The 23,971-nt window shown below is 45.3% G+C and overlaps 1 pseudogene; it reads right to left on the bottom strand.

The window, feature by feature from the left end:
* Window positions 1–23,971, bottom strand: part of LOC115476803 — a 36,276-nt pseudogene that overhangs the window by 8,293 nt on the left and 4,012 nt on the right.

Here is a 23,971-nt window from a genome sequence, read left to right as displayed (position 1 = left end):
GGAAATGTTATGTTTTGGGGGTGTTTCTCTGCTAAGGGCACAGGACTACTTCACCGCATCAATGGGAGAATGGATGGGGCCATGTACCGTACAATTCTGAGTGACAACCTCCTTCCCTCCGCCAGGGCCTTAAAAATGGGTCGTGGCTGGGTCTTCCAGCACGACAATGACCCAAAACATACAGCCAAGGCAACAAAGGAGTGGCTCAGGAAGAAGCACATTAGGGTCATGGAGTGGCCTAGCCAGTCACCAGACCTTAATCCCATTGAAAACTTATGGAGGGAGCTGAAGCTGCGAGTTGCCAAGCGACAGCCCAGAACTCTTAATGATTTAGAGATGATCTGCAAAGAGGAGTGGACCAAAATTCCTCCTGACATGTGTGCAAACCTCATCATCAACTACAGAAGACGTCTGACCGCTGTGCTTGCCAACAAGGGTTTTGCCACCAAGTATTAGGTCTTGTTTGCCAGAGGGATTAAATACTTATTTCCCTCTGCAGAATGCAAATAAATTCATATACTTTCCACAATGTGATTTTCCGGATTTAATTTGTGATGTGCTATCTCTCACTGTTACCAATAACCTACCCTTCAATTATGGGCTGCTCATGTCTTTGTCAGTGGGCAAACTTACAAAATCAGCAAGGGATCAAATACTTATTTCCCCCACTGTATTTTATTTTTGTGTGTCATCAATAAAAATGTTGAAAACTAAAGAGTTTTTTATCCCATTTTTTAGCGATTTTGATGAGACGAGCCTGGCATTACATATGTTGGTTTATCTCCGACAGCCACTTAGCATTTTTTGGTGCAATTTTCATGCTGGTTTTAAATTAGACAACAATGCTGTCATTTTATTTTGATTAATTACTATTTTTTTTACCTAGGAAGCTTAGATTTATGTCTCAGTGCAAGTCTTGTTTTTAATTTTTTATTGTTTTTATGCCCTGAATAGTGAGGATTCAAGACCCTGAACATGGAACCATTTAAAGGCACTCTGGGGCTCATTTTCGAAAGACAAAAATGTCTAAAAAGTGACATAAAGAGCATTTGGACAGTTTTCTCACAAAAACATCCAAATCAGTATTTTCGAAAACTATTCCTTTCTGAATACGCTACCAGAACCCTTATCCAAACCCTTGTCACCTCTCGTTTGGATTATTGCAATTTACTTCTCACTGGTCTTCCTCTCAGCCATCTCTCTCCTCTCCAGTCTGTCCAAAATTCTGCAGCACGACTTTTTTTTCACCAAAATCGTTATACCCACACTAGCCCACTCCTCAAGTCACTTCACTGGCTCCCCGTCCGCTTCCATATACAGTTCAAACTTCTCTTACTGACCTTTAAATGCATCCACTCTGCAGCCCCCTCATTACCTCTCCACTCTCATCTCTCCCTACATTCCTCCCCGTGACCTCCGCTCACTGGACAAATCTCTCTTGTCGTCCCCCTTCTCCTCCACTGCTAACTCCAGACTTCGTTCCTTTTCTCTCGCCGGCACCTTATGCCTGGAATAGACTTCCTGGACCTATACGTCTAGCTCCATCTCTACCTGTCTTCAAATCTATGCTGAAAATTCACCTTTTCACCACTACGTTTGATTCCTAGCTACTACTCAATTGCCCTCCCCTTGTTCCTTCTCACCCAGTACTCCCTCGCCCTTAATTGTCTTGTCTGTCTGTATTATTTTTAGACTGTAAGCTCTATTGAGCAGGGACTGTCTCTCTATGTCAGGTGTTCAGCGCTGCGTGCGTCTGGTAGCGCTATACAAATGTTAATAATAAAAATAATAATATTGTTCAGACGTTTTTCTACGCTGTTTGTCTGCAGAGTGTCTGAGCCTGCCATGAGTGGGAAAGCGCGGGGGTACAAATAAAAATAAATAAATAAATAAATCTCAAGGGGGTGTGTTGGAGGTGGAATTTGGGCGTTCCCAGTGGTGTGCTGGAGCCGGTTGTTAATGCGAGCCAGTTGTTGATGGAGCCAGGCAGCGAGCACACAAACATCTGGGGGGGGGGGGGGAGTTCTCCTTCTCTCTCCCTCCTCCTCTGGCCCCCATCCACCTGTAAGCCCAGCATACCTCAGCTTCCTACCTCATCATATCCTCCCTCAGGTTCATCCATGGTCCGAGGACTTTCCCTGTTGTGTTGCTGATTCCCTCTTGCCTTCCAGGTGCACTGAGCAAATGGACCTGCATGCATCCAGAACACATGCCTACATCAGCGTAGGTCACTTTTAGGCATGCCTTAGTAAAAGGTCCCCTTGCTTTGCATGTTATGGTATCTTATTAGAACTATTATCATTACCATTTATCATATATTTGTGTTTTACTTATGAGTGATTTTTACCTAGAAATAAGAAGTGGATTTTCCTATGGGGGCTTGGGTCTCCCTGACCTATCTTTGTATAATTATGCATGTCTGCTTCGTCACTTGGGAGACTGGGTGTTGGAAGAACAGGCCTACACTCCAAGAGAATATGAAGCGGCGTTTTATTCCCCCAGGCGTGTGAATTCTCTCTTGCATTGTTCACAGGACTCCCTCCCAAAATGGTTACGAAAAAGTGGGGTACTCAGATCGTTGCGGTTGACTTGGCGGTTTCTGATACTAAAGGGGACACATGAGTGGAGTGGAACAGGTGGATGTGAAGCGTCTGTTCACGCTTTCCAAAAATACTAGGACTAGGGGGCATGCGTTGAAACTACAGTGTAGTAAATTTAAAACAAATCGGAGAAAATTTTTCTTCACCCAACGTGTAATTAAACTCTGGAATTCGTTGCCGGAGAAAGTGGTGAAGGCGGTTAGCTTAGCAGAGTTTAAAAAGGGGTTGGACGGTTTCCTAAAGGACAAGTCCATAAACCGCTACTAAATGGACTTGGGAAAAATCCACAATTCCAGGAATAACATGTATAGAATGTTTGTACGTTTGGGAAGCTTGCCAGGTGCCCTTGGCCTGGATTGGCCGCTGTCGTGGACAGGATGCTGGGCTCGATGGACCCTTGGTCTTTTCCCAGTATGGCATTACTTATGTACTTATGTACTTAAAGTTAGGAGGCCGGTACGACATTTCAGACCACCTTCCGATTGGAGGAAACATATACTTTTCCCCGGGGAGGGATAATGCTGGCTTCGTACGGTGGGCCAACAGGGGAGTCTCCTTGTTAATGCATGCTTTAGATGTTGAGGGTAGGCTGATCTCTTGGGAAGTTTTGCTGGAGAAAGGGATAGTGGAGAAGCGGGACTTGTTAGCTTATGTTCAGTTATGTCATTATATATCTTCGTTTGATCGAGGGACGCTTGTTCCATCCTTAGGGGAGAGACTGCAGGAGTTTTTTGTTAAATTTCGGGAGGGAGGCCTTTCGGTCTCTGGGTTGCATAAAGCCTTGCAGATGAAATCTCAGGCTAGGTCATATGATGAGCTTACAGCAAGGTGAAATCGAGATTTGGGAAGAGTAGGTTTTGCTATAGAGCCGCTACAGCTTATTAAGCGGATCCCTGAGATTTCAGTGAGTATAGAGATGAGGGAGTGTCAGTTTCGAACGCTACAGAGGGCGTATTTTACCCAAGAGCGTATGTTTAAGATCGGGGCGGTAGATACTCCGGAGTGTCAGAAGTGCTAGCAGGGGTCAAATTCCTTTTGGGAGTGCGTGAGGGTGCAGGATTTTTTTTGGAAAGCAGTACTGGCATATTTGGGCAGATTACTGGGTTGTACCACACCAGTCTCTCCGGCTGCGGTACTGTTGGGTAAGTATGAGCTTTTTCACATACGCAATAGGTCACATAGTTTGTATCTTAGGAAAGCTGGGCCCTCCCTGCCCATTTTCAAGTCCTTACTCAAGGCCCATCTCTTCTCCCTTGCTTTTGGCGCCTAACCACCTTCCCATTCCTGATACCTACACTGACTACATAGTTTTTACCTTTAGATTGTAAGCTCTCTTGAGCAGGGACTGTCCTTCCCCATGTTTAAACTTGTACAGCGCTGCGTAACCCTGGCAGCGCTATAGAAATGCTAAGTAGTAGTAGTAGTAGTAGTTTTGGGCAAGAAAGTGATCTTGGGGGTTTGGGTTGGGGAGGATGCACCATCCTTTTGGACATAAGAGAAACCGACTGCATGCCCTAATGCTTTTAAAGCGACAGTATGCTAGACAAACCCCTAAAAGATTAAAACATTTTCATGCAGTGTGGGATGTGTATGTTGAGTCCCTTTCCCATAGAGCCAGGAGTCTGCTACTGAATACTGTTTAGTCTATTGGTGGAAAAGAGAGGGTTGAGATGCTCCATTGTTGTTTGACGGGGAAGATAACGGAAATGAAGGTAGTCAAGTGGGTCCTGCTCTGGTTGGAGTATCCAATAACCCCCCCCCCCCCCTTTTTTTTCCTCTTTCTCTTCTTTTCTTGTTTTTCTTTTCCTTGGAGAGCTGAAGTAGGGATGGGGGGTTGTTGTAGGAGGTGGAAGGCCTCCAATTATTTAATGTACAGAAATTAATGTCTCATATGTTGGACAGAGAGAAATGAAGGTTTCTTTCCTTCTAATCATGAGAAGCTTGCTGGCTTGCTGGAATGGCAATTACACTATAAGCCCTGATTGCCCACAATCTCTCCCATTGAATACGGTCAGGAGACAGAATTCTTTCCCATGCCCTTTGAAGTAAGGCTACTATCCAGGAGAGAATTACCCTTTTTTTACAACCATGAGAGGAAGATCAGGTAACGCCTTATTTCCTTCTCTGCCTAGAACAATTCAAACACTATCTCCCTGATCCCTGGAGTCAATAGCAATAGTTCTATTGACAAGAGAAGCCTAACACCTCTATAACAACTCTATAAGGAAGCAGTAATTAACTTTTGTCTCCTCTTTCAGAATAGGGGAAATACTAATTAAAGGTTCTGAGAAAATGTATTCTTGTGTCCAAAACATTTGGACAACAGACCAAATGCATCTTCAAAAGGAAAAATAAACAGATGCTATATATTTCTTTATTGTCAGGAGATCCTGCCTGACTGTAAGATGCTAATTAAGGGGGTAAGAAGAAACCCTTCCCCCTTGTTGTGCTCCTCTGGCATTGAAAGGGAAAAGAAGTCCTATATAATATCTCTCTGCCAGACAGGAGGGAGGTCAGTGTGCAGTGCTCCTGTCTCATGCCAGAGAACTGGGAGCCTGCCCTGGCCAACTTTTCATTTGTGATTTCTATTTCTATAATATGTTCTTATTTCTGTCACATTCTAGACTATTTCTTTGACTATCTTCTTAATTTTTTTATCCTAATCTTTGGATAATTAAATAAACCAGTGTTAACCCCGAGAAGCGCTTCTCTGGTCCTTTTTTTCTTTGCTTCAGTCTAAATAAGTCTTATCCGCTGTCCAGCTCTTAAGATATCGATTGAGAGGAATTGTTTTGTGTAAGTAGTGCTGACCGTGATTAGAGACTCTGGAGGTGTGGCACAAAAGGCACAAACAGGGTTCGGGCGAAGTCGGGAGGATTGGCAGGGTTGTGTGACATCACATTGGTGATAATTATCAGTTGAAAGAGATGCAATGGTGTTCTAGATGAACTAAATGTATCCAATTTCTATTTTGCTTGTTGTATGGGTAAAATGCCAATGTGTGATCAACCATAATTGTTGTTTCATAACTACTCATAGGGGGGTGGTTGGGGGACGGGGAAATATGCACTGAAAATGATGAACATCTCATGAGTGATATCTGGATTGTTACTTTATTGTTTGTTCAATAAAAATTGTTTAAACATAAGAAGTGGATTTTCCTATATCTATCTTAACAATGGCTTGTGGACTTTTCTTTTAGGAAATAATCCAAACCTTTTCTAAACCCTGCTAAACTAACTGCTTTTACCACATTCTCTGATAACAAATTCCAAAGTTTAATTACACTTTCAGTGAAGAACTATTTTCTCCAGTTTGCTATAAATTTATTACTTAGGTCTCCTTTTATTAAGGCACGATAACGGATTCAACGTTTTTTTAACGACTAGCACTTGATAAATGATAAGACAACTATGTCTTAGCATTCCATATACTACATTTTTATAGATTATTTACACTATTGCAGCTTATCTAGTGAATATCTTTGTGGCTGAACCAAAAAAGTTGCTTCCTGTATATGAGATCATTTGGTATCTGTTTACTACTTATTTTTTTTATAATTGATTTGTATGTTTTTACAATATTATTTACATTTTCTGTACTAATAATTTTAACGCTTTAGTCCTATGTATAGACCCCTCATGCAAACACTTTGCTGAAACACTGGCTGAAACAGTGTCGGGTCTTTCAATAAACTTCACTTCCTTCAGCCTAAGGCTTCGCCTCCCTGGTCCATCCACGGTCCACTGGACTTTTTCTGTTATGCTGTTTGGTTTGTGTTGCTGATTCCCTCTTGCTTGCTTGCGTTGTATATAGAGTGGGTCATCTCATCATCACTCATTATCAGTCACTCGGGTTTCCTGGACTGAGACTCACCTGCTGCCAGTCACTCCTTAATCTGCCTGAGAAGAGATTTTAAGAATAACGGGAAACCCTTACCTAGAAACATCAGGATCTCATAATTCTCTTTCATCACCTCCCTGTGAAGCTCCTTCTGCCCTTCATCTAAATACTCCCACTCCTCCTGGGAGAAAAAGACAGCGATGTCCTCAAACGTCACCCACATCTGAAACAGAAACCAGAAACACACTCAGGAACACGAGGTGCTCAGAATTCATTAGATTTCAGCTCCTGACATATTACCACCCTCATGCCTTTGTTTTGGGTTGTCACTGTGCACATTTTTTCTGTTTTTTTTTTGTGGTTTTTCCCCAACAAAAACACCCCTCTCTTCTATGCTCCAGGACTGACTCCACCTAAGCTGACTCCCAGATCAGGCTTGATTTCCCCCCCACCCCACCCCCTCACCATTCTCAGTCTAGACTAGTATGAATCCCTCCCTAAGAAGGACGATACCCCCTTCCCGTCAGTTTTCTCTGCCCTCCCAGCTTTCTTTTTTCTCATTCCAGCAACCCCACCTCCTCTGCCAGTTCTCCATTCTTCCCAAAGCACACACATCCCATACCTCTCTGACCATCTGACCCCCCCCCCCCCCCAGTATAGACAACCAGAGCTCTCTCTCTCTCTCTCTCATATCTACCCCACTGCATTCATTAGTTCTCTTTTTAAAATCCCTCTTGCCCCAGCACATATTTCCACAGCTCTCTCAGAATATGTCCCTCCCCCCACCCCACCCCACCCCACCCCACCACAGTTCTCTCAACCTCCCCAACACTCACAGCATCATACCTGTCCCAACCCCCCCCCCACAAACACACGCACACACGGTGTCCCCACAGCTCTTTGTGAATCCCGCCAATACATCTCCCCAGCTGTCTGTCTCCTTCTCTCAGAACATGCATATACCCAACTCCTTCTCCCTATGGAATCCTCAAAATTCAGCCATGGTACCCCACTCACATGCTTCACCGATGCATCCCCAGCTTTCTTTCCTTCTCCCTCATCCAAACATTCAGAGTTTACTCCCCTCATGTAGCACCCCTTCCTCGGCTTGCCCTTTCTCCTCACTCCCTAAACTCTCCGTCCACCCTCAGCATGCACCCACCTTCCTGTTACACTGACTAACTTGTCCTGTTCATTACCCCTCATTTCCCTCCTTCCCTGATGCTCTACACAGGTGGAGGAGCAAGAGGAGAAGTCAGAGAGAGAGAGAGAGAGGAAGCAGAAGATAAAGAGATGTCACGAAGCAGAAAGTGACAGTCAGAAGGAGAAGGAGAGAGGGAGGAAGCAGAAGATAAACAGACGGCAGGAAGCAGAAAGAGACAGAAGAAGAATGAGAGGGAGAGAAGAAGGGGAATGTAAAGAATCTGGTAAAGCAGGAGGAGCAGATGCTGTGTGAGGGGAGGAGAATGAGGAAGAAGAGCCTGAGGAGCTACAGCAGGGAATGGATTGAGCAGTGCCAGGCTCATTTCTTCTTGTGTGTGTGTGGCATTGCCTGGCACTGCATCCCCTGCTGCCCACCTCCTGCCAGTGAGGGGAGGAGAATGAGGAAGAAGAGCCTGAGGGGCTACAGGAGGGAATGGATTGAGCAGTGCCAGGCTCATTTCTTCTTGTGTGTGTGTGGCATTGCCTGGCACTGCATCCCCTGCTGCCCACCTCCTGCCAGTGAGGGGAGGAGAATGAGGAAGAAGAGCCTGAGGGGCTACACCAGGGAATGGATTGAGCAGTGCCAGGCTCATTTCTTCTTGTGTGTGTGTGGCATTGCCTGGCACTGCATCCCCTGCTGCCCACCTCCTGCCAGTGAGGGGAGGAGAATGAGGAAGAAGAGCCTGAGGGGCTACAGGAGGGAATGGATTGAGCAGTGCCAGGCTCATTTCTTCTTGTGTGTGTGTGGCATTGCCTGGCACTGCATCCCCTGCTGCCCACCTCCTGCCAGTGAGGGGAGGAGAATGAGGAAGAAGAGCCTGAGGGGCTACACCAGGGAATGGATTGAGCAGTGCCAGGCTCATTTCTTCTTGTGTGTGTGTGGCATTGCCTGGCACTGCATCCCCTGCTGCCCACCTCCTGCCAGTGAGGGGAGGAGAATGAGGAAGAAGAGCCTGAGGGGCTACAGGAGGGAATGGATTGAGCAGTGCCAGGCTCATTTCTTCTTGTGTGTGTGTGGCATTGCCTGGCACTGCATCCCCTGCTGCCCACCTCCTGCCAGTGTGAGGGGAGGAGAATCAGGAAGAAGAGCAGCAGCTGCTGTGTGAGGGGAGGAGAATGAGGAAGAAGAGCCTGAGGGGCTACAGCAGGGAATGGATTGAGCAGTGCCAGGCTCATTTCTTCTTGTGTGTGTGTGGCATTGCCTGGCACTGCATCCCCTGCTGCCCACCTCCTGCCAGTCTCCTACCTGCTCAGCACAAACCCCAAGAGCCATCCTCCTGCCCTTCTCCGCACCACCAGCTCCAGCCCAGACTCCCTCCGTCCTGGTGAGAGAAAAACAGAATGGAACAAACAAGGGAAGCAAGGTTGAAACGCCTCCCCCTATTGTTACCTTTGGAGATTCTGACCAATCAGTGCCAGAGAGAGCTGAAGCTCCTCCTTCTTTCTCCGCCCCTTCTGTTCTCTCCCGTTCCTAGACTCTTGCGGACAATAAGTGCAAGAAGTTCTCAACCTAACCTCCCATCGCTTGGCTTCCTCTCCCCGCCCTCAGGAGTCTTGTGACCAATCAGTGGAAGGCGTGGAGTCAGCTACAGCCAAGAAAGTTAGTTGACGATAACAGGAAGCCGGGATGACGTCAAGATATTGAAGCCAGTTTAGTTAGTATATATTTTCCCCTCCCGGCGCATCCGTCATCTAGTCCACTCAAAACAAAGCGAACAAAATTATGAGCTGCAGCATGCATGTTGTCGATTTTATTGTTGGTAGCTTTTTAATTTAATCTCACTTATATTTTCAAACATGTCATAGTAGTACAACGCACGGATATACACAGATGAAATATAATAGAATAACTTTTCATAGGTAGAGTAGTAGTTTGCAAGGAGGTTTAATAGACAGGAGTTGAAGTGACGTCAAAACGCTGAAACCAATTAGGTCAGTCTGGGTTTCCCTTCCCCGCGCAGCCGTCATCCACATATACTCAAAACAAAGCCAGCAAACCTATGAGCTGCTGCATCTACGTTGTCATTCTTTACTGTTGGCAGCATTTTTATTTAATCTCACTTATATTTTTAAACATGCCAGCTTGTGCAGCACACGGATGTACACAGAGGATAACTTTTCATAGGTAGAGTAGAGGAGTGTGGTTAGTCCTCTCTTAAGGTTATCAATAGAAATCAAACAAAATAAAACATGGAAAAGAAAATACGATGATACCTTTGTTATTGGACATAACTTAATACATTTCTTGATTAGCTTTCGAAGGTTGCCCTTCTTCGTCAGATCGGAAATAAGCAAATGTGCTAGCTGACAGTGTATATAAGTGAAAACATTCAAGCATTACTATGACAGTCTGACAGGGTGGGAGGATGGGGACGTAAGACCTTTGAAGTCAGAATGATTGAATATTTTAACACCCAACAGAAAGGACTTAACAAGGATCTGGGGTTCCTAGCCCATTATAAACCATAAAGCTGTATTTCTCTGTTGATCACCCCACCCCTCACCTATCCACACCCATCCTGTTAGAATAGCAATGATATGCTTTGATGTCCCCATGCATACCTCCGACCCACCCCCATCCTCCCACCCTGTCAGACTGTCATAGTAATGCTTGAATATTTTAACACCCAACAGAAAGGACTTAACAAGGATCTGGGGTTCCTAGCCCATTATAAACCATAAAGCTGTATTTCTCTGTTGATCACCCCACCCCTCACCTATCCACATCCATCCTGTTAGAATATCAATGATATGCTTTGATGTCCCCATGCATACCTCCTACCCACCCCCCTCCTCCCACCCTGTCAGACTGTCATAGTAATGCTTGAATGTTTTCACTTATATACACTGTCAGCTAGCACATTTGCTTATTTCCCATCTGAGGAAGAAGGGCAACCTTCGAAAGCTAATCAAGAAATGTATTAAGTTATGTCCAATAAAAAAGGTATCTTATTTTCTTTTCCATGTTTTATTTTGTTTGATTTCTATTGATAACCATAGGTAGAGTAGTAATTTGTTACTTGGAGAGGCTGGTTCCAGGGACACCCTAGCATGTGTTATATTCATGTAGACATTTTTATCTCCTGGTAATGGGCTACTAAAACAGACATCATGTTAATGAGAATCAGGTGCTCAAAATGCAGAGTTTCTATTTATTTATTTATTCATGACATTCCATATTGTTGCCACCCCTCTCGGCTGGACTGTAGTGATGTGCTCCCAGATACCTGATGTTTGTAGTCGTGGCGAATATCCAGGGAACACACACTCACATTCGAAGGAGTGGAACAAATAAACTAACCTCGTCCTTTACTCTCAAAGAATAAAGGAGGAAATGAATCTAAGTTTAGGATTTGTTCCTGAAATGGAAGAACCGCACCTTCAAATTTGCAAATTATCTTTTTCTTTATTGAATACAAGGGCAAACACATTTTCATTCAAATAAACTCAAATTCACAATTAGTATGTGGCTTAATAGAACTGCAATAACATATTCAACATTCAAATGTAGTTACATGTATACCCTTAATTGTTTCTGTTTCTTTCAACAAAATCACCTAAAAAGGCAGAAAAGAACCTTTTCAGAAATTAAATTGTCTTTTTAATCAAAATCAGATATTTGTTTTAATACTCTTTCCTTGCTATTGATGTCAGAATTTGAGTCTTTATGGGTATTATGGATGTTTGTGCAAGGATCTCACTTGAACCCAGAACACTTAGGCAAGTCAGGAAAACATGGATTTTTTTATATTTGATGTTTTTCTGTTCTTTAGTTTTCCCTTAAAATGTTGTAGACCAAATAAACTTATATGTCCTTCAACACCCTTTGCAAATGTCACTTAGCTGCTCGCTGTTAGCTCATTTGCACACGAGTTCCTTCCTAAGGAGGGGAAGCCAGTACAGAGCAGCCAAGCATTATGCGTGGCTGCTCTGTGCATGCCAAAGACGGCTTCATACATACAGACAAGCTGCGTGTATAATAGCCGTCTACAACCTTAGAAAAACACAAGTCCAGGTGAAAACGTCCAAGTGCTCGTCAGGGATGTCTTTTTTTTTTTTTTAGCGTATGGGTGAAGGATGTCCTTCGCTATGCCTCCGTTCCTGCGACGGCAGTTGAGGACGTCCAAAATGTAGATGTTTGTGAGAAGGATGTCCATGCCTTTGCTATGCCTCTGATTTTGGATCACAAGTAGCAGCAGTGGGATTGCAAGACCAATGCTCTAACCACTAGGCCACTCCACTCCCTTGAAATTTGGCCATCCCTCTGAGGGGGGGGGGGCAGTTGAGGACGTCCAAAATGTTTGAAAGAAGGACATCCACGCTTTCATTATGCCTCTGCTGACACACACATACCTCCCCCCCAAGGGACCTCCATACTATAAAAAAAAAAAGAAAAAATTTTTTAAAGTTGTTTTTTTTTCGGAGTGGGAGGTGGCTAGTGACCACTGGGGGAGTCAGGGAAGATCATCCCCGATTCCCTTCGGTGGTCATCTGGTCATTTAGGGCACATTTTTGTGGCTTGGTCGAAAAAAAAAATGACCAAGTAAAGTCAGCCAAGTGTTCATCAGGGACGCCCTTCTTTTTTCCATTATCACTTGAGGACGCCCATCTGTTAGGCACACCCCAGTCCCACATTTGCTACGCCTCCAACAAGCCCCTGGGAACTTTGGTCGTCCCCGCAACGGGAAGCAGTTGGGGACGCCCAAAATCGGGCGACCCTGAGAGAAGGACGCCCATCTCCCGATCTGTGTCGAAAGATGGTCGCCCTTCTCTTTCAAAAATAAGCCTGATAGGAAATCAGATACGTTAGCGTTTAACTTTTAAAAAGGAGACTATCAGGCTTATTTTCTAAAGTGATCGCCGGCCATTTCCCGACATAAATCGGGAGATGGCCGGCGATCTCTCAAAAGCTGCAAAATCGGTATAATCGAAAGCGGCTTTTTTGACAGCATTGTCGCTTTCCCGCCGCCTCGCCAGCGAAAGTTCAAGGGGGCATGTCGGCGGCGTAGCGAAGGCAGGACATGGGCGGGCATGGGCGTGGCTACCAGATGGCCGGCTTTCGCGGATAATGAAAAAAATAAAGCGGCGTTAAGCAGTATTTCGCCGAGTTTACTTGGTCCTTTTATTTTCACGACCAAGCTTCAAAAAGGTGCCCCAACTGACCAGACGACCAACGGAGGGAATGGAGGAAGACCTCTTCGTGGTCCCCAACCCCCTCCCACACAAAAAAATACAAATCAAAACCTTTTTTTACCAGCCTGTATGCCAGCCTCAAATGTCATACCCAGCTCCCTGACAGCAGTATGCAAGTCCCTGGAGCAGTTGTTAATGGGTGCAGTGCACTTCAGGCAGGCAGACCCACGTCCATCCCTCCCCCTACCTGTTACATTTGTGGTGGTAAATGTTAAACCCTCCAACCCCCCCCCCCCCAAAAAAAAAACCCACTGGATAGCAGAGCCGGTAGTGGGAGGCGGGGCTGGAGGTTGGGAGGCAGGGATAGCGCTGGGCAGACTTATACAGTCTGTGCCAGAGCCGGTGGTGGGAGGCGGGGATAGTGCTGGGCAGACTTATACGGTCTGTGCCCTGAAGAGCACAGGTACAAATCAAAGTAGGGTATACACAAAAGTAGCACACATGAGTTGTCTTGTTGGGCAGACTGGATGGACCGTGCAGGTCTTTTTCTGCTGTCATCTACTATGTTACTATGTTACTATGTTACCTACATGTAGGTGCCCCCCTTCACCCATAAGGGAGTGGATTTTGGGGGGATTTGGGGGGCTCAGCACCCAAGGTAAGGGAGCTATGAACCTGGGAGCTTTTTTTGTTTTTTTTTTAAATTTTTTAGAAGTGCCCCCTAGGGTGCCCGGTTGGTGTCCTGGCATGTCAGGGGGACCAGTGCACTATAAATGCTGGCTCCTCCCATGACCAAATGCCTTGGATTTCGCTGGATTTGAGATGGCCGGCATTTTCTTCCATTATCGCTGAAAAACAAAACCGGCGTTCTCAAACCCGGCGAACTCTGGCATTTGGCCGGACTAAACCGTATTATCGGAAAAAAAGATGGCCGGCCATCTTTTTCGATAATACGGTTCCGGCCAGCTGTTGCGCCACCGCAAAAATTATGCCCCTCCACGATAAAATGAGAAAAATGGTGAAAAAAAACCTTAGAGGAGCAGCTGCGAGGGTCAAAAAATTACATCAGGTGTGGACGCTGTTCAAAAACACCATCCTGGAAGCCCAGGCCAAATATATTCCGCGTATTAAAAAAGGAGGACAGAAGACCAAACGACAGCTGGTGTGGTTAAAAAGTGAGGTGAAGGAAGCTAATAGAGCTAAAAGAAAATTTTTCAGAAAATGGAAGAAGGAACCGACCGAAAATAATAAGAAACAGCATAAGGAATGTCAAGTCGAATGCAAAGCGCTGATAAGGAAGGCTAAGAGGGACTTCGAAAAACAGATTGTGTTGGAGGCAAGAACGCATAGTAAAATTTTTGTAGGTATATTAAAAGCAGGAAGCCAGCAAAAGAATCGGTTGGACCGCTAGATGGCCAAGGAATAAAAGGGGCGATCGGGGAAGTCAAAGCCGTAGCGGAGAGATTAAATTAATTCTTTGCTTCGGTCTTCATTGAGGAAGATTTGGGTGGGATACCGGCAGTGGTGTGCTGGAGCCGGCTCACTCCGGCTCGCAAGATCCGGTTGTTAAATTTTGGCCGGACTTGCGAGCCAGTTGTTGGAAAGGGTGAGCCGGCTCTCCCTCCCTCCGCCCTCCGGATCCGGTCCCTCACAGATCCTACCTTGACTATCGAATTCTTCGGGACAGGCAGTGTTGCCTGCCCGCTGCTATCGCTGACTTTCCTCCGCCGCCTGTTTGAACTTTAAAAATGGCTGCCGAGACTTCCAGAGGTGGCCTCGCGAGACTTCTGTAAGTCTCGGCGGCCATTTTGAAGCGCGATCAGGCGGCGGAGGAAAGTCAGCGATGGCAGCGGGCAGGCAACACTGCCTGCCCCGAAGAATTTGATGGCCAAGGTAGGGTCGGTGAGGGACCGGATCGGGAGGGAGGAAGCAAGAGAATTTGTGAAACAAGTCGGGAGGGGGTGGCAGGGGAGAGAAGGGAGCTGCTGGACATGGGTGGATGGAGGGCAGGGGAGAGAAGGGTCACTGCTGAGCATGGGTGGATGGAGGACAGGGGAAAGGAGGGTCACTGCTGGGCATGTGTGGATGGAGGGCAGGGGAGAGGAGGGTCACTGCTGGACATGGGTGGATGGAGGGCAGGGGAGAGAAGGGTCGCTGGCCATGGGTGGATGGAGGGCAGGGGAGAGAAGGGTCGCTGGGTATGGGTGCATGCTGGGCAGGGGAGAGGAGGGTCACTGCTGGCCATGGGTGGATGGAGGGCAGGGGGAGAGGAGGGGAGAGAGAATAAATGCTGGATATGGATGGAGGGGAGGGAAGAGTGAGGAAGGAGATAAGATAAGGGAAAAGGAAGAGGAGAAAAACTGCACATGGATGAAGAAAATAGGCAGAAGCTGAGGACCAGAATTGAAGAAGAAAGGAGGAAAGGAAAGAAATAAATGGAAAGGAAGCCCTGGAAACGGAGTTAAGAGGACAGATAGCAGCAGAATCGGATACTGGGCCAGCATGATCAGAAAAACAGTCACCAGACAACAAAGGTAGAAAAAAATCATTTTATTTTCATTATAGTGTTTGGAATATGTTCCCTTTGAGAATCAGGTGCTCAACATTAAAAGTTTATATTTATTTACTTATTTATGGCATTTTATCCCACATTAAACATGAATTAGATTGGAACCTGGGATCATTTAATTTTTTTTCCTGGAGAGAGTAATGCATTGCCCCCCCCCCCCCCCCCCACTGGCTATAGCCAGCTCTGCAATTTTTTTTGGGGGGGGGGGCGCAGAGGTGGACGGAGGGGGGGCGCAGTGGTGGACGGGGGGACGCCGAGGTGGACCGGGGAGAGAGCCTGTTGTTAAAAATTTACCAGCACACCACTGGATACCGGTTCTGGAAATGGTATTCAAAGCTGATGAGTCGGAGAAACTTAATGAATTCTCTGTAAACCTGGAGGATGTAATGGGGCAGTTCTACAAACTGAAGAGTAGCAAATCTCCTGGACTGGATGGTATTCATCCCAGAGTACTGATAAAACTGAAAAATGAGCTTGCGGAGCTATTGTTAGTAATATGTAATTTATCCTTACAATCGAGCGTGGTACCTGAAGATTGGAGGGTGGCCAATGTAACGCCAATTTTTTTAAAAGGTTCCAGAGGAGATCAGGGAAATTATAGACCGGTGAGTCTGACATCAGTGCCGGGCAAAATGGTAGAGACTATTATTAAGAACAAAATTACAGAGCATATTCAAAAGCTTGGATTAATGAGACAAAGTCAACATGGATTTAGTGAATTTAGTGAAGGGAAATCTTGCCTTATCAATCTACTACATTTCTTTGAAGTGGTGAACAAACATGTGGATAAAGGTGAGCTGGTTGATATTAAGGGGCATAATCGAATGGAAACGTCTATCTCCATGGGCGTTTATCTCTGAGAACGGGTCCGTGAAGGGGCGGACCGAACTGTATTTTCGCAAAAAATAGACGTCCATGTTTTATTCGACAATTTGTGAGGTGGGCGTTTTTGTTTTTCAGCAATAACGGAAAATGAAAGCGCCCAGCTCAAAAACGAATAACTCCAAGACATATATTCGTGGGAGGGGCCAGGATTCGTAGTGCACTGGTCCCCCTCACATGCCAGGACACCAACCGGGCACCCTAGGGGGCACTTCTACAAAAACAAAAAAAAAGGTAAAAGAGCTCCCAGGTGCATAGCACCCTTCCCTTGTGTGTTGAGCCCCCCAAATCCCCCTCAAAACCCACTGCCCACAAGTCTACACCATTACTATAGCCCTAAGGGGTGAAGGGGGGCACCTACATGTGGGTACAGTGGGTTTGGGGGGCGGTTTGGAGGGCTCCCATTTACCAGCACAAGTGTAACAGGTGAGGGGGGGATGGGCCTGGGTCCACCTGCCTGAAGTCCACTGCACCCCCTAATAACTGCTCCAGTGACCTGCATACTGCTGCCAGGGAGGTGGGTATGACATGTGAGGGTGAAAATAAAAAGTTGTGAAACGGCATATTTTGTGGTGGGAGGGGGTTTGTGACCACTGGGGGAGTCAGGGGAGGTCATCCCCGATTCCCTCCAGTGGTCATTTGGTCATTTAGGGCACTTATTGGGGCCTTATTCGTGGAAAAACAGGGTCCAGGAAAAGTGCCCTAAATTCTCGCTACAAACGCATATTTTTTTTCCATTATCAGCGAAAGGCGCCCATCTCTGATCGGCCGATAACCACACCCCAGTTCCGGCTTCACCACGCCTTCGACACGCCCCCATCAACTTTGTCCGCATCCGCGACGGAGTGCAGTTGAAAACGTCCAAATTCGGCTTTCGATTATACCGCTTTATTCGTTTTTTGTGAGATAAACGTCTATCTCCCGATTTGGGTCACAATATAGGAGTTTTTCTATTTCGATTATAAGCAGGATTGTGTATCTTGATTTTCAGAAGGCGTTTGACAAAGTACCTCATGAAAGGAGGTACGTTAGGAGTCACAGACCAAGAAAGGGATCTAGGTGTCGTCGTTGATGATACGTTGAAACCTACTGCACAGTGTGCTGCTGCGGCTAAGAAAGTAAATGGAATGTTAGGAAGTTTAGGAAAGGAATGGAAAACAAAAATGAGGATGTTATAATGCCTTTGTATCGCTCCATTGTGCGACCGCAACTCGAATATTGCGTTCAATTCTGGTCGCCGCATCTCAAAAAAGATATAGTGGAATTAGAAAAGGTGCAGAGAAGGGCGACGAAAATGATAAAGGGGATGGGACGACTTCCCTATGAGGAAAGGCTAAAGCGACTAGGGCTCTTCAGCTTGGAGAAAAGGCAGCTGAGGGGAGATATGATAGAGGTCTGTAAAATAATGAGTGGAGTTGAATGGATAGGTGTGAAGCGTCTTTTTACGCTTTCCTAAAATACTAGGACTAGGGGGCATGTGAGGAAGCTACAATTTGGTAAATTTAAAATGAATCGGAGAAAAGTTTTCTTCACTCAATGTGTAATTAAACTCTGGAATTCGTTGCCTGAGAATGTGGTAAAGGCAGTTAGCTTAGCGGAGTTTTAAAAAGGTTTGGATGGCTTCCTAAAGGGAAAGTCCATAGACCATAATTAAAATGGACTTGGGGAAAATCCACTGCTTATTTCTGAGATAAGCAGCATAAAATGTTTTGTACTTTTGGGGAATCTTGCCAGGCTTTCTGAGAAGTTCTGAGAAAAGAGGACATTTCTCTGGTAAGTGCTTTTTTTGCTTTGGGAACTTAAAGATTGGGGTTTAAAGGAGAAATTGTAGGTTAGTTGTTGAAATTTGCTTGTTGTGTTTTTATTTTTGCCTAACACTAGGAATTCAGCCCCTAAAATGCTATGTAATTATAGAAACTGAAGGCAGCTAGGGGCCGATATTCAGACTGCGGGAGGTAGCCAGGCTGCATTCCACAGTGAGTGCTGATCCCAGATATTCAATGCCGGGCTATTTCCGGTGACCGGCATTGACTATCTGGTTTATATTTGGCCGGTTAAGTTGGAACCTGCCAAAGTTAGGCCTTCTATTGACGTGGTCAAATTTGGCTGCCAAACGTAGCCAGCGATGTGCTGAAAATCAATGGATAGACAGTTATAGTGTGCAACATAACTGGTTGTCTACTAAGCGTTAACAGGATGGTACGAATTATTAGGAAAGGGATGGTGAATAAGACCGAAAATACTATAACGTTTTTGTATCGCTCCATGGTGCATCCGCACCTAGAATACTGCATTCAGTTCTGGTTGCCGTATCTCAAAAAAGATATAGTGGAATTAGAAAAGGTTCAAAGAAGAGCGACTAAAATGATAAAGGGGACGGAGCTCCTCTCGTATGAGGAAAGGCTAAAGAGGTTAGGGCTCTTCGGCTTGGAAAAGAGATGGATGAGGGGAGATATGATTGAGGTCTACAAAATCCTGAGTGGTGAAGAACAAGTAAATAGATTATTTACTTGTTCCAAATGTACAAAAACTAGGGGACATTCGAGGAAGTTACATGGAAATACTTTTAAAACAAATATGAGGAAATATTTCTCACTCAACGAATAGTTAAGCTCTGGAACTCTTTGCCAGAGGAGGTGGTAACAGCGGTTAGCATATCTGGGTTTAAAAATGGTTTGGACAAATTCCTAGAGGAAAAGTCCAAACTGCTTGCCCTGGGATTTGTAGTATGGAGTGTTGCCATGATTTGGATTTCTGCCAGGTACTTGTGACCTAGCTTGGCCACTGTTTGGAGGGCGGGATGCTGGGCTAGATGGACCATTGGTCTGACCCAGTATGGCTACTGTTATGTCCTTGAATCTTAGCAGAGATTGGGTGGAAATGCAGGTAACTGGGAAGCAAAACCGGTGCTTGGCAGACTTCTGTGGTCTACACCCTGATCGTGACTGGATATGGATGGGCATGAGTGTAAATTTTAAGGGGCTTCGACATTAGCTTCAGAACTTTTAGTACAGGAAGAGTGCTGGGCAGAATGTGCCCTGAGAATGGCAAGGACAAATCAAACTCGTGTATATATATAAAGTATCGCATACCATGTAAAATGAGTTTATCTTGTTAGAGTTTATCTGATAGAGGGGTGGGGCATTTTTACATAGCTGAAACTGCTATAATTATTGGCAATATCTAGATTTATTTAAAAGGAAAGTTATTAATATCTAGGGCAGTTTTAAAAGTTAAATAAATTGTAAGGTCCTTGAGCAGACACTACCATTTTGGTCCATTCAGCTAGAGAATTCCCTTGATAGCAGCACTTAGCTGACACTTTGGGACTTATAATCCCACCCACCCCAGGGTTTTCCACACATTTATAGACAAACCAAACCTCATTAACTTTACTCCTCAGTCATACACAGGCAGTCTTGCAGGCTGATACTCCAACATAGTACACCTGTTCATACCCATTTCAACCAATCAGGATGACTTTTATTCTCTGCAATAATTGTGCTGCTTTAGTTTCAAGGCCAATCATCTGGAAACTTAAAGCTTGTCCTATCTGTCTTCAGCTATCTACTTTAAAACAAGAGCTCTATAAAGTAATGCAAGAATTAGATGCATTTAAAGCAACTTATAGGACTGTGCAGAATCATAACTTCTCACCACTGCCTCAGAGAATAAAACCACAAAGGAACAGATGGTTCACAGTAGGCTCAGGCAGAATTCGTCATGTGACACAGAAGCATCCGCCCGCACAAGTGTTGCCACTACAAAATTCTTTTGCTCCACTACAGCACTGTGATGTTCCTGAAACTAAAATTGAAGCACAAGAAAAAGAAAAAACAAGGAAGAGGGAACAAAAAGAGGAGAAGGTACCCAAAGAGAAAAGACACTCACAAATCACTAAACCCAAAACACATACTAGGAAATGTAGTTGGAAAGCAATGACCACAAATGCTCACAGTCTAAGCAATAAAATTCATGACCTTCAAGCCCTGATGTTGGAGACTGACTTGGACATAGTTGCAGTCACAGAGACATGGCTCAATGGTTCCCATGAATGGGATGTAAACATACCAGGCTATAATCTTTTTAGGAAGGATAGAGAGGGACGTAAAGGTGGAGGAGTAGCTCTGTATGTGAGAAATGATATCGCAGCAACTGAAATGACAGGGAAGTGGGGAAAGGAAGAAGCGATATGGATCACCTTAAAAAGAGAGGATAGAACCTTGGTCCACGTGGGTGTTGTCTACAGACCCCCGACACAATTGGAGGAACTGGATAAAGATCTGATCGCTGATATTCAAAAGTTGGGGAAGAAAAGAGAGGTGCTGTTGTTGGGAGATTTTAATCTGCCAGATGTAGATTGGAAGGTTCCTTCTGCGAAATCGGAAAGAAGTAGAGAGATTGCGGATGCTTTCCAAAGTGCTCTGCTCAGACAAATGGTGACGGAACCCACAAGGGAGGGAGCGACGCTGGATCTGGTGCTCACGAATGGGGATAGTGTGTCAAATGTCCGAGTGGCTGCGCACCTGGGAAGCAGTGACCATCAAACGGTTTGTTTTGATATAACGGCTCATGTGGTTAGCGGCCACTCTAAACTCAAAGTTCTGGACTTCAAGCGAACTGACTTTAAAAAAATGGGGGAATACCTGAGGAAGAAGCTGATGGGCTGCGAGAACGCACAACACGTGGAAGGACAGTGGTCCAAGCTGAAAGAAGTAATAAACAGGGCCACAGACCTTTATGTAAGGAGAGTAAATAAAAGCAAGAGAAAAAGGAAACCGATATGGTTTTCAAAGCAAGTGGCTGAGAAAATAAAGGCTAAAGAGTTAGCGTTCCAGAAATACAAAAAATCTCAAGTAGAGGAACACGGGGAGGAATACCAGATGAAACTGAAAGAAGCCAAGAGAGAGGTACGTCTGGCGAAGGCGCAAGTGGAAGAACAAATGGCTAGAAATGTACGGAGGGGAGACAAAAACTTCTTCAGGTATATTAGTGAAAGGAGAAAGACTAAAAAGGGGATTGTGAGACTAAAAGATACAGCAAAACGCTATGTAGAAAATGATGAAGAAAAAGCCAATTTGCTAAATAGATACTTTTGTTCTGTTTTTACTGAAGAAAATCCTGGGGAAGGACTGAGAGGGACTGACAAAAGTACACCTGAGAATGAGGTGGATAGAGCACCGTTCACGGAAGAGAGTGTGTATGAACAACTTGGAAAGCTAAAGGTGGACAAAGCCATGGGGCCGGACGGGATCCACCCCAGAATACTGAGGGAGCTCAGAGAGGTTCTGGCGGGTCCTCTTAAAGATTTGTTTAATAAATCCTTGGAGACGGGAGAGGTTCCGAGGGATTGGAGAACGGCGGAGGTGGTCCCTCTTCACAAAAGTGGGGATAGGGAAGAAGCTGGAAACTACAGGCCGGTAAGCCTCACTTCGGTTATTGGAAAAGTAATGGAAGCCATGCTGAAGGAAAGGATAGTGAATTTCCTGGAAGCCAATAAGTTGCAAGATCCGAGACAACATGGTTTCACCAAAGGGAAATCGTGCCAAACGAATCTCATTGAATTCTTTGACTGGGTGACGGGAGAATTAAATCAAGGACGTACTATGGACGTCATCTACTTAGATTTCAGCAAGGCTTTCGACACGGTTCCCCACAGGAGGCTCTTGAATAAACTAGAAGGGCTGAAGATAGGACCCAAAGTGGTGAACTGGATTAGGAACTGGTTGACGGGCAGACGCCAGAGGTAGGTGGTAAATGGAGTTCGCTCGGAGGAGGGAAAGGTGAGTAGTGGAGTGCCTCAGGGATCGGTGCTGGGGCCCATTCTGTTCAATATATTTGTGAGTGACATTGCCGAAGGGTTAGAAGGTAAAGTTTGCCTTTTTGCGGATGACACCAAGATTTGCAACAGAGTGGACACCCCGGAGGGAGTGGAAAACATGAAAAAAGATCTGAAGAAGCTGGAAGAATGGTCTAACATTTGGCTATTAAAATTCAATGCGAAGAAATGCAAAGTGATGCACTTAGGGAGTAGAAATCTAAGGGAGGCGTATGTGTTAGGTGGGGAGACCCTGATAGACACGGACGGGGAGAGGGATCTTGGGGTGATAGTATCTGAGGACCTGAAGGCGATGAAACAGTGCGACAAGGCGGTGGCAGTAGCGAGAAGGTTGCTAGGCTGTATAGAGAGAGGTGTGACCAGCAGAAGAAAGGAGGTTTTAATGCCCCTGTATAAGACGTTGGTGAGGCCTCACCTGGAGTATTGTGTTCAGTTTTGGAGGCCGTACCTTGCGAAGGATGTTAAAAAAATGGAAGCGGTGCAAAGAAAAGCTACGAGAATGGTATGGGATTTGCGTTACAAGACGTATGAGGAGAGACTGGCTGAACTAAACATGTATACTCTGGAGGAAAGGAGAAACAGGGGTGATATGATACAGACGTTCAAATATTTGAAAGGTATTAATCCGCAAACGAACCTTTTCCGGAGATGGGAAGGTGGTAGAATGAGAGGACATGAAATGAGATTGAAGGGGGGCAGACTCAAGAAAAATGTCAGGAAGTATTTTTTCACGGAGAGAGTAGTGGATGCTTGGAATGCCTTCCCGCGGGAGGTGGTGGAAATGAAAACAGTAACGGAATTCAAACATGTGTGGGATAAGCATAAAGGAATCCTGTGCAGAAGGAATGGATCCTTAGAGCTTACTCAAGATCGGGAGGCGGGGCTGGTGGTTGGGAGGCGGGGATAGTGCTGGGCAGACTTATACGGTCTGTGCCAGAGCCGGTGGTGGGCAGCGGGACTGGTGGCTGGGAGGCAGGGATAGTGCTGGACAGACTTGTACGGTCTGTGCCAGAGCCAGTGGTTGGGAGGAGGGGCTGGTGGTTGGGAGGTGGGGATAGTGCTGGGCAGACTTATACGGTCTGTGCCCTGAAGAGCACTGGTACAAATCAAAGTAGGGTATACACAAAAAGCAGCAAATATGAGTTATCTTGTTGGGCAGACTTGATGGACCGTGCAGGTCTTTTTCTGCCGTCATCTACTAAGTTACTATGTGTCACAGTCATTTAAAAGAATTTCAGAAAGTTAAAGAGGTGCTTAAAATGAGGTTCTCAGTGACGTTACAGGTATACTCTTTATCTAAATCTTTAATGGTCAACCTTCCTTTTACAGCTGGAGAACATTACAGAGAAATAACAATGAGTAATTGCCTCCCATTTCACATTAATCTACCTGTGTGCACAAGTACACATACAGTTTTGTAAATATATGCATGCATTAATGTGGAGTCTCTACCTCTTACGCTCCTGTAAATGATAACTTCATTCTTAAAGCTGCTGTCACCGAGGCACCTCTCGTCCAAGAAAAAAAAAAACAACACTCTTTACTATTCCTGCAATTGGTAGATTTGGGCCACCACGGAAGAAAACTCAGATACAGTAGCTCAAAGAAATGCACAAGAAACGATAGTTTGAAAGCCAGTCAGTCAGAAGTGCCGCCAAACCCTGAGCTGAGCAACTTCTCCTACAAGGCCCTCCCTTTAGGGAATCTGCAAATCAAAGGCAGCTCAGGAAAACCTTTTCAGAGAGGAACAGAGCTCCTTATTGATACAGCTTCTGTCTGCAGCACTCTGCCTTGCCAGGCTTTCAAGAAGAGATCGGATTACAGGAGCACATTTCTCCCTCACAAGACTGCAGAAGGTGGACGGAGGGAGGGAGGGATCATTATTTACAAACATCAGCTGAG

The sequence above is a fragment of the Microcaecilia unicolor genome, chromosome 1 (genome assembly GCF_901765095.1).
Source record: "Microcaecilia unicolor chromosome 1, aMicUni1.1, whole genome shotgun sequence".
NCBI classification, from domain to species: domain Eukaryota; kingdom Metazoa; phylum Chordata; class Amphibia; order Gymnophiona; family Siphonopidae; genus Microcaecilia; species Microcaecilia unicolor.
This window is presented reverse-complemented; position numbering and strand designations above follow the sequence as displayed.